Source organism: Lissotriton vulgaris, chromosome 1_1 (genome assembly GCF_964263255.1).
Source record: "Lissotriton vulgaris chromosome 1_1, aLisVul1.2, whole genome shotgun sequence".
Classification (NCBI taxonomy): Eukaryota; Metazoa; Chordata; class Amphibia; order Caudata; family Salamandridae; genus Lissotriton; species Lissotriton vulgaris.
The window spans coordinates 201,048,869-201,056,368 of record NC_141685.1 but is presented as its reverse complement, the minus strand read 5'-3'; the positions used below and the strand labels follow the sequence as shown (position 1 = coordinate 201,056,368).

At 48.7% G+C, this 7,500-nt stretch overlaps 14 non-coding genes across 14 annotated transcripts; 9 read left to right on the top strand and 5 right to left on the bottom strand.

Annotated features, from left to right (window-relative positions):
• The first annotated feature begins 221 nt into the window (after positions 1–221).
• Positions 222–293, top strand: TRNAW-CCA (transfer RNA tryptophan (anticodon CCA)). The gene has a single exon. It is a non-coding gene; the product is annotated as a tRNA-Trp (tRNA).
• Positions 294–364: 71 nt separating this feature from the next.
• TRNAG-GCC (transfer RNA glycine (anticodon GCC)) lies at positions 365–435 on the bottom strand. Its single transcript has one exon. It is a non-coding gene; the product is annotated as a tRNA-Gly (tRNA).
• Positions 436–1,596: 1,161 nt separating this feature from the next.
• On the top strand, positions 1,597–1,670 carry TRNAN-GUU (transfer RNA asparagine (anticodon GUU)). Its single transcript has one exon. It is a non-coding gene; the product is annotated as a tRNA-Asn (tRNA).
• Positions 1,671–1,906: 236 nt separating this feature from the next.
• TRNAW-CCA (transfer RNA tryptophan (anticodon CCA)) lies at positions 1,907–1,978 on the top strand. The gene has a single exon. It is a non-coding gene; the product is annotated as a tRNA-Trp (tRNA).
• A 71-nt stretch (positions 1,979–2,049) lies between these two features.
• Positions 2,050–2,119, bottom strand: TRNAG-GCC (transfer RNA glycine (anticodon GCC)). The gene has a single exon. It is a non-coding gene; the product is annotated as a tRNA-Gly (tRNA).
• Positions 2,120–3,279: 1,160 nt separating this feature from the next.
• On the top strand, positions 3,280–3,353 carry TRNAN-GUU (transfer RNA asparagine (anticodon GUU)). Its single transcript has one exon. It is a non-coding gene; the product is annotated as a tRNA-Asn (tRNA).
• A 236-nt stretch (positions 3,354–3,589) lies between these two features.
• Positions 3,590–3,661, top strand: TRNAW-CCA (transfer RNA tryptophan (anticodon CCA)). The gene has a single exon. It is a non-coding gene; the product is annotated as a tRNA-Trp (tRNA).
• A 71-nt stretch (positions 3,662–3,732) lies between these two features.
• Positions 3,733–3,803, bottom strand: TRNAG-GCC (transfer RNA glycine (anticodon GCC)). Its single transcript has one exon. It is a non-coding gene; the product is annotated as a tRNA-Gly (tRNA).
• Positions 3,804–4,964: 1,161 nt separating this feature from the next.
• TRNAN-GUU (transfer RNA asparagine (anticodon GUU)) lies at positions 4,965–5,038 on the top strand. The gene has a single exon. It is a non-coding gene; the product is annotated as a tRNA-Asn (tRNA).
• Positions 5,039–5,274: 236 nt separating this feature from the next.
• On the top strand, positions 5,275–5,346 carry TRNAW-CCA (transfer RNA tryptophan (anticodon CCA)). The gene has a single exon. It is a non-coding gene; the product is annotated as a tRNA-Trp (tRNA).
• Positions 5,347–5,417: 71 nt separating this feature from the next.
• On the bottom strand, positions 5,418–5,488 carry TRNAG-GCC (transfer RNA glycine (anticodon GCC)). Its single transcript has one exon. It is a non-coding gene; the product is annotated as a tRNA-Gly (tRNA).
• Positions 5,489–6,649: 1,161 nt separating this feature from the next.
• Positions 6,650–6,723, top strand: TRNAN-AUU (transfer RNA asparagine (anticodon AUU)). Its single transcript has one exon. It is a non-coding gene; the product is annotated as a tRNA-Asn (tRNA).
• A 236-nt stretch (positions 6,724–6,959) lies between these two features.
• TRNAW-CCA (transfer RNA tryptophan (anticodon CCA)) lies at positions 6,960–7,031 on the top strand. The gene has a single exon. It is a non-coding gene; the product is annotated as a tRNA-Trp (tRNA).
• A 71-nt stretch (positions 7,032–7,102) lies between these two features.
• TRNAG-GCC (transfer RNA glycine (anticodon GCC)) lies at positions 7,103–7,173 on the bottom strand. The gene has a single exon. It is a non-coding gene; the product is annotated as a tRNA-Gly (tRNA).
• Between the last annotated feature and the right edge of the window lie 327 nt (positions 7,174–7,500).

Genomic DNA, 7,500 nt, shown 5'->3' with positions numbered 1-7,500 from the left:
ATGAAACACAGATACGTACCTTTGCTCTTTCCTGCGTGCGATCCTTTCCCTGAATAGTTCAATCCTCAGCGTTCTCACTGCACCTGCCGTCAATTTCAATAATTAGGATAGAAAACAAAAGGCCAAGCCCTGTAATACAACCGTAGGCATATAAGCAGAGGAAAATAAGTCAAAAGGCCCACAGCATTTGTTCATCTGGCAACGAAGGCTGCAAGTGTAAGGACCTTGTGGCGCAACGGTAGCGCGTCTGACTCCAGATCAGAAGGATGCGTGTTCAAATCACGTCGGGGTCACTGCTTACCATTTTATTCCCCACTGAGTTCATATATATCATTTCGAAAACAAAGTCAAAAGAAAGCAACCTTCCATTGGCCGGGAATCGAACCCAGGCCTCCCGCGTGGCAGGCGAGAATTCTACCACTGAACCACCAATGCTTCACATGGTGTGTTCACAGGCAGAGCTCTGTCCAAGACAGTGGTCAGGTTCACACACTTAAATTGTACACATATGAACAAAGTGTGCGCAGCAGACATGATAACGCCAACGTTTCACATGATGATGGCAAGAATCAGATGCAGGAGACTATAAGTAATAATGTCTTTGCATTTGCTGAGGTCACTGGCTTGGTACTAGAGTTGTGGTTATCAGGGCATGATGGCAGGCTGCTCCTGACAGAAGTGGCTCACAGAATGCACCCGCCAGATCACCAGCACTATTGTGTTTCAGATCATGTCACTGAACTCTCCCCCTGGAAAATCCTTCCCACTGGCTTTGCCAGATTCTGTGTCCTCCCCAAAATGCTGGGGTGAAACGGGCAGAGTTCTGCGCCCTGCGCCCCTTTACGTGTCCCTAACGCTCTCCCAACGCGCCCTGGTCGGGCACAGCCCTGGTCGGGCTTAGATCACTGGAGCCTCTGGAGATCAAGAACTCCGGAAGCCTAGGGTCAGGCCTATTGCAGAGGCATCTTGTGCCTGGCCATTCCGGGATTGTTGTGTTTCAGGGCCTAGCCATCAATACTCCTGGGATTTCTTTCCATGAGAACCCTCATGTCCCTGTCCTCCCACAAGCCCGAGCTTTTATGTAAAATAAAGTGTGCTCTGTGGGCCTTCCCCTATGTGCTCTCTGCCTAATCTCTTTCTCCCAAGCTGAGCTCTGCAGGTAAATGTATCTATCTGACTGAGGGGCTAGGGAGGGCCTTTCCCAGCAGTCTTACAAGCCAAGAGTTCAGAGAAAGCACCTGCTCTGGGAAGGAGACTCTGCTCACAGAGAAGACAAGTCCAACATAACACAGTGAAGATGGGATGGGCAAGACACATGCCTCACGGGCTGGTAGCACGCAAACAGAGGAGCAGGGAGCTACGCTAAGCAGGCAAAGAGAAAAGTCATGTATGAGTCTCATGCACTGTGACCGGTAGTAATACTGGCTCTAACACCATTAGACAGTAGTCTACACATCATAAATTACAACAGTAACAAGACACTAAGCAAATGACAAATGCTGTATGGCATAAAGACGCCTTATATAATACAAGCTCCAGGCAGGCGCACACATGTCAAGACATATATTGAGTCTCAGGAAATGTGTACAGTCAATAGTCTCTGTGGCGCAATCGGTTAGCGCGTTCGGCTGTTAACCGAAAGGTTGGTGGTTCAAGCCCACCCAGGGACGTATCCTTTTGTCTGCATGAAACACAGATACGTACCTTTGCTCTTTCCTGCGTGCGATCCTTTCCCTGAATAGTTCAATCCTCAGCGTTCTCACTGCACCTGCAGTCAATTTCAATAATAAGAATAGAAAACAAAAGGCCAAGCCCTGTAATACAACCGTAGGCATATAAGCAGAGGAAAATAAGTCAAAAGGCCCACAGCATTTGTTCATCTGGCATCGAAGGCTGCAAGTGTAAGGACCTCGTGGCGCAACGGTAGCGCGTCTGACTCCAGATCAGAAGGTTGCGTGTTCAAATCACGTCGGGGTCACTGCTTACCATTTTATTCCCCACTGAGTTCATATATATCATTTCGAAAACAAAGTCAAAAGAAAGCAACCTTGCATTTCCGGGAATCGAACCCGGGCCTCCCGCGTGGCAGGCGAGAATTCTACCACTGAACCACCAATGCTTCACACGGTGTGTACACAGGCAGAGCTCTGTCCAAGACAGTGGTCAGGTTCACACACTTAAATTGTACACATATGAACAAAGGGTGCGCAGCAGACATGATAACGCCAACGTTTCACATGATGATGGCAAGAATCAGATGCAGGAGACTATAAGTAATAATGTCTTTGCATTTGCTGAGGTCACTGGCTTGGTACTAGAGTTGTGGTTATCAGGGCATGATGGCAGGCTGCTCCTGACAGAAGTGGCTCACAGAAAGCACCCGCCAGATCACCAGCACTATTGTGTTTCAGATCATGTCACTGAACTCTCCTCCTGGAAAATCCTTCTCACTGGCTTTGCCAGATTCTGTGTCCTCCCCAAAATGCTGGGGTGATACGGACAGAGTTCTGCGCCCTGCGCCCCTTTACGTGTCCCTAATGCTCTCCCAACGCGCCCTGGTCGGGCACAGCCCTGGTCGGGCTTAGATCACTGGAGCCTCTGGAGATCAAGAACTCCGGAAGCCTAGGGTCAGGCCTATTGCAGAGGCATCTTGTGCCTGGCCATTCCGGGATTGTTGTGTTTCAGGGCCTAGCCATCAATACTCCTGGGATTTCTTTCCATGAGAACCCTCATGTCCCTGTCCTCCCACAAGCCCGAGCTTTTATGTAAAATAAAGTGTGCTCTGTGGGCCTTCCCCTATGTGCTCTCTGCCTAATCTCTTTCTCCCAAGCTGAGCTCTGCAGGTAAATGTATCTATCTGACTGAGGGGCTAGGAAGGCCTTTCCCAGCAGTCTTACAAGCCAAGAGTTCAGAGAAAGCACCTGCTCTGGGAAGGAGACTCTGCTCACAGAGAAGACAAGTCCAACATAACACAGTGAAGATGGGATGGGCAAGACACACGCCTCACGGGCTGGTAGCACGCAAACAGAGGAGCAGGGAGCTACGCTAAGCAGGCAAAGAGAAAAGTCATGTATGAGTCTCATACACTGTGACCGGTAGTAATACTGGCTCTAACACCATTAGACAGTAGTCTATACATCATAAATTACAACAGTAACAAGACACTAAGCAAATGACAAATGCTGTATGGCATAAAGACGCCTTATATAATACAAGCTCCAGGCAGGCGCACACATGTCAAGACATATATTGAGTCTCAGGAAAGGTATACAGTCAATAGTCTCTGTGGCGCAATCGGTTAGCGCGTTCGGCTGTTAACCGAAAGGTTAGTGGTTCAAGCCCACCCAGGGACGTATCCTTTTGTCTGCATGAAACACAGATACGTACCTTTGCTCTTTCCTGCGTGCGATCCTTTCCCTGAATAGTTCAATCCTCAGCGTTCTCACTGCACCTGCAGTCAATTTCAATAATAAGAATAGAAAACAAAAGGCCAAGCCCTGTAATACAACCGTAGGCATATAAGCAGAGGAAAATAAGTCAAAAGGCCCACAGCATTTGTTCATCTGGCATCGAAGGCTGCAAGTGTAAGGACCTCGTGGTGCAACGGTAGCGCGTCTGACTCCAGATCAGGAGGTTGCGTGTTCAAATCACGTCGGGGTCACTGCTTACCATTTTATTCCCCACTGAGTTCATATATATCATTTCGAAAACAAAGTCAAAAGAAAGCAACCTTGCATTGGCCGGGAATCGAACCCGGGCCTCCCGCGTGGCAGGCGAGAATTCTACCACTGAACCACCAATGCTTCACATGGTGTGTTCACAGGCAGAGCTCTGTCCAAGACAGTGGTCAGGTTCACACACTTAAATTGTACACATATGAACAAAGTGTGCGCAGCAGACATAATAACGCCAACGTTTCACATGATGATGGCAAGAATCAGATGCAGGAGACTATAAGTAATAATGTCTTTGCATTTGCTGAGGTCACTGGCTTGGTACTAGAGTTGTGGTTATCAGGGCATGATGGCAGGCTGCTCCTGACAGAAGTGGCTCACAGAATGCACCCGCCAGATCACCAGCACTATTGTGTTTCAGATCATGTCACTGAACTCTCCCCCTGGAAAATCCTTCCCACTGGCTTTGCCAGATTCTGTGTCCTCCCCAAAATGCTGGGGTGAAACGGGCAGAGTTCTGCGCCCTGCGCCCCTTTACGTGTCCCTAACGCTCTCCCAACGCGCCCTGGTCGGGCACAGCCCTGGTCGGGCTTAGATCACTGGAGCCCCTGGAGATCAAGAACTCCGGAAGCCTAGGGTCAGGCCTATTGCAGAGGCATCTTGTGACTTGCCATTCCGGGATTGTTTTGTCTCAGAAACTAGCCATCAATACTCCTGGGATATCTTTCCATGAGAACCCTCATGTCCCTGTCCTCCCACAAGCTCGAGCTTTTATGTAAAATAAAGTGTGCTCTGTGGGCCTTCCCCTATGTGCTCTCTGCCTAATCTCTTTCTCCCAAGCTGAGCTCTGCAGGTAAATGTATCTATCTGACTGAGGGGCTAGGGAGGGCCTTTCCCAGCAGTCTTACAAGCCAAGAGTTCAGAGAAAGCACCTGCTCTGGGAAGGAGACTCTGCTCACAGAGAAGACAAGTCCAACATAACACAGTGAAGATGGGATGGGCAAGACACACGCCTCACGGGCTGGTAGCACGCAAACAGAGGAGCAGGGAGCTACGCTAAGCAGGCAAAGAGAAAAGTCATGTATGAGTCTCATGCACTGTGACCGGTAGTAATACTGGCTCTAACACCATTAGACAGTAGTCTACACATCATAAATTACAACAGTAACAAGACACTAAGCAAATGACAAATGCTGTATGGCATAAAGACGCCTTATATAATACAAGCTCCAGGCAGGCGCACACATGTCAAGACATATATTGAGTCTCAGGAAATGTATGCAGTCAATAGTCTCTGTGGCGCAATCGGTTAGCGCGCTCGGCTGTTAACCGAAAGGTTGGTGGTTCAAGCCTACCCAGGGACGTATCCTTTTGTCTGCATGAAACACAGATACGTACCTTTGCTCTTTCCTGCGTGCGATCCTTTCCCTGAATAGTTCAATCCTCAGCGTTCTCACTGCACCTGCCGTCAATTTCAATAATTAGGATAGAAAACAAAAGGCCAAGCCCTGTAATACAACCGTAGGCATATAAGCAGAGGAAAATAAGTCAAAAGGCCCACAGCATTTGTTCATCTGGCAACGAAGGCTGCAAGTGTAAGGACCTTGTGGCGCAACGGTAGCGCGTCTGACTCCAGATCAGAAGGTTGCGTGTTCAAATCACGTCGGGGTCACTGCTTACCATTTTATTCCCCACTGAGTTCATATATATCATTTCGAAAACAAAGTCAAAAGAAAGCAACCTTGCATTGGCCGGGAATCAAACCCGGGCCTCCCGCGTGGCAGGCGAGAATTCTACCACTGAACCACCAATGCTTCACATGGTGTGTACACAGGCAGAGCTCTGTCCAAGACAGTGGTCAGGTTCACACACTTAAATTGTACACATATGAACAAAGGGTGCGCAGCAGACATGATAACGCCAACGTTTCACATGATGATGGCAAGAATCAGATGCAGGAGACTATAAGTAATAATGTCTTTGCATTTGCTGAGGTCACTGGCTTGGTACTAGAGTTGTGGTTATCAGGGCATGATGGCAGGCTGCTCCTGACAGAAGTGGCTCACAGAATGCACCCGCCAGATCACCAGCACTATTGTGTTTCAGATCATGTCACTGAACTCTCCTCCTGGAAAATCCTTGCCACTGGCTTTGCCAGATTCTGTGTCCTCCCCAAAATGCTGGGGTGAAACGGACAGAGTTCTGCGCCCTGCGCCCCTTTACGTGTCCCTAACGCTCTCCCAACGCGCCCTGGTCGGGCACAGCCCTGGTCGGGCTTAGATCATTGGAGCCTCTGGAGATCAAGAACTCCGGAAGCCTGGGGTCAGGCCTATTGCAGAGGCATCTTGTGCCTGGCCATTCCGGGATTGTTGTGTTTCAGGGCCTAGCCATCAATACTCCTGGGATTTCTTTCCATGAGAACCCTCATGTCCCTGTCCTCCCACAAGCCCGAGCTTTTATGTAAAATAAAGTGTGCTCTGTGGGCCTTCCCCTATGTGCTCTCTGCCTAATCTCTTTCTCCCAAGCTGAGCTCTGCAGGTAAATGTATCTATCTGACTGAGGGGCTAGGGAGGGCCTTTCCCAGCAGTCTTACAAGCCAAGAGTTCAGAGAAAGCACCTGCTCTGGGAAGGAGACTCTGCTCACAGAGAAGACAAGTCCAACATAACACAGTGAAGATGGGATGGGCAAGACACACGCCTCACGGGCTGGTAGCACGCAAACAGAGGAGCAGGGAGCTACACTAAGCAGGCAAAGGGAAAAGTCATGTATGAGTCTCATGCACTGTGACCGGTAGTAATACTGGCTCTAACACCATTAGACAGTAGTTTACACATCATAAATTACAACAGTAACAAGACACTAAGCAAATGACAAATGCTGTATGGCATAAAGACGCCTTATATAATACAAGCTCCAGTCAGGGGCACACATGTCAAGACACATATTGAGTCTCAGGAAAGGTATACAGTCAATAGTCTCTGTGGCGCAATCGGTTAGTGCGTTCGGCTATTAACCGAAAGGTTGGTGGTTCAAGCCCACCCAGGGACGTATCCTTTTGTCTGCATGAAACACAGATACGTACCTTTGCTCTTTCCTGCGTGCGATCCTTTCCCTGAATAGTTCAATCCTCAGCATTCTCACTGCACCTGCAGTCAATTTCAATAATTAGGATAGAAAACAAAAGGCCAAGCCCTGTAATACAAACGTAGGCATATTAGCAGATGAAAATAAGTCAAAAGGCCCACAGCATTTGTTCATCTGGCAACGAAGGCTGCAAGTGTAAGGACCTTGTGGCGCAACGGTAGCGCGTCTGACTCCAGATCAGAAGGTTGCGTGTTCAAATCACGTCGGGGTCACTGCTTACCATTTTATTCCCCACTGAGTTCATATATATCATTTCGAAAACAAAGTCAAAAGAAGGCAACCTTGCATTGGCCGGGAATCGAACCCGGGCCTCCCGCGTGGCAGGCGAGAATTCTACCACTGAACCACCAATGCTTCACATGGTGTGTACACAGGCAGAGCTCTGTCCAAGACAGTGGTCAGGTTCACACACTTAAATTGTACACATATGAACAAAGGGTGCGCAGCAGACATGATAACGCCAACGTTTCACATGATGATGGCAAGAATCAGATGCAGGAGACTATAAGTAATAATGTCTTTGCATTTGCTGAGGTCACTGGCTTGGTACTAGAGTTGTGGTTATCAGGGCATGATGGCAGGCTGCTCCTGACAGAAGTGGCTCACAGAATGCACCCGCCAGATCACCAGCACTATTGTGTTTCAGATCATGTCACTGAACTCTCCTCCTGGAAAATCCTT